The following is a 1,567-nucleotide window of genomic DNA, read 5'->3' on the forward strand; positions in this document are numbered from 1 at the left end:
ATAGAAAGGAAAGAGAAGACGGTTTTAGGAGCTAAATCCATAGGCCTGGGTGAGAGACACAGGAAGATGAGTAAATGACCAAAGATGTTGAAAAAACCCTAATTAGCCACAAGATTAGGGGAAACAGGATTTTAAAATGGCCACAGGGCCAGCGATATAGCTCAGTAGCACGGCGCCTGTCTGGCAAGCACAAGATCCCGAGTTTGATTCCCAGTACTCCTCCACCCCAAGTAAAAATTCAAAAGGTCACAGTGAAAAAACTTAGTAACACTGGTATTTATGCAAGAAAATCAGGGTCCTCAAAGGAGCTGGCGAAACAGTGTATAGAACAGTGATCAAAACTCAAAGCAATACTCCCAAAACAGAGCCAGAAGCATAATCTGTTAAAAAATGATAAAGAGTTTCAAGAAGTTAGCAGTGGAGGCAGGAGGGAACTTGGACAGGTCACATTCCATGCAGCAGCCCCGCCAGAAGCCACCAGAGAAGCAACAGAGTGGCCCCGAACACAGTTTCAGTGAGGTGGACGTGGTCAGCTGCACTGAGGAATGCAGGAAGCAGCGGGTGGGGACAGACAAATGTTAACTGGTTTGGCAAGAAGGCCTGGACAGTTCTGACTAGAACAAGTCAATGGAGTGGGGAAAGAAAGCAGATAACAGAATACTTCTTAAGTCTTAGGAAGCTAAAGAAATAAAGGAAGTAGAAAGAAAGTGTCCCAGTATGAGTTTAGATAAACAAAATATTCAGGAGGAACATATCAGCTCCTCCAAAAGGGTCTCCAGTGTTGGGGCAAGATGATCTCTAGGCTGCTTTATAATAAAATTAATAGTGTCATAAGTTTGACTGTGTCACAAACAGCAAGGAGCATTGCTATTTCTGTGGGGCAGTAGAGGGAAGACCATTCTGGAGTCTTTTCTTACAGTGCAGTGATAGCAATCACATAGGTAGAAGCAGAGACGGGAGGAGATGAACAATGTAGTACGTGCAAGGTGTATCCCTGAGCCGGTGTTTACTATTTTATTTAAGGAGAAAATTAAATGATGATGTTACAGATTAAGTGATGTACATTTTATGAGTCCTTCATTGGTATCACAAGATTTTATTACATGAGAATGTTAGTGAGACAATTAATGGAGAAACACTATTCAACAAAATGTAAATATCTAAATATGATTTTTTTTTTTTTGGTACTGGGGATTGAACTTAGGACCTTGTGCTTGCCAGACAGGTGCTTAAGCTACTGAGGTATCTATCTAGCCCTAAATATAATATTTAAGAAAGGCTTTTTTAAAACTAAAAGTTATAGTGACAAACAATACTATTTGAGGAAATTTAGATTCAGTGAGGAAGACTGGCTTGAGGGACACAATATGATATCTCAAAAAACTCTTTTTTTTCCAGTTTACATGGCTTCTAGCTTTCACAGCATGTAACTGTGGTTTCCAGGGCCAGAATACACTAGACGCCCTCACAGTAGAGGGTGCTCCTCTAGCAAAAACAACTAATTAGCTATTGTTGTTTAACAAATTCTCACAATTTTTTTTGTCTTAAAAAGTATTCATTAAATTAT

Source organism: Octodon degus, unplaced genomic scaffold (assembly GCF_000260255.1).
Source record: "Octodon degus isolate 3935 unplaced genomic scaffold, OctDeg1.0 scaffold00016, whole genome shotgun sequence".
Lineage (NCBI taxonomy): Eukaryota > Metazoa > Chordata > Mammalia > Rodentia > Octodontidae > Octodon > Octodon degus.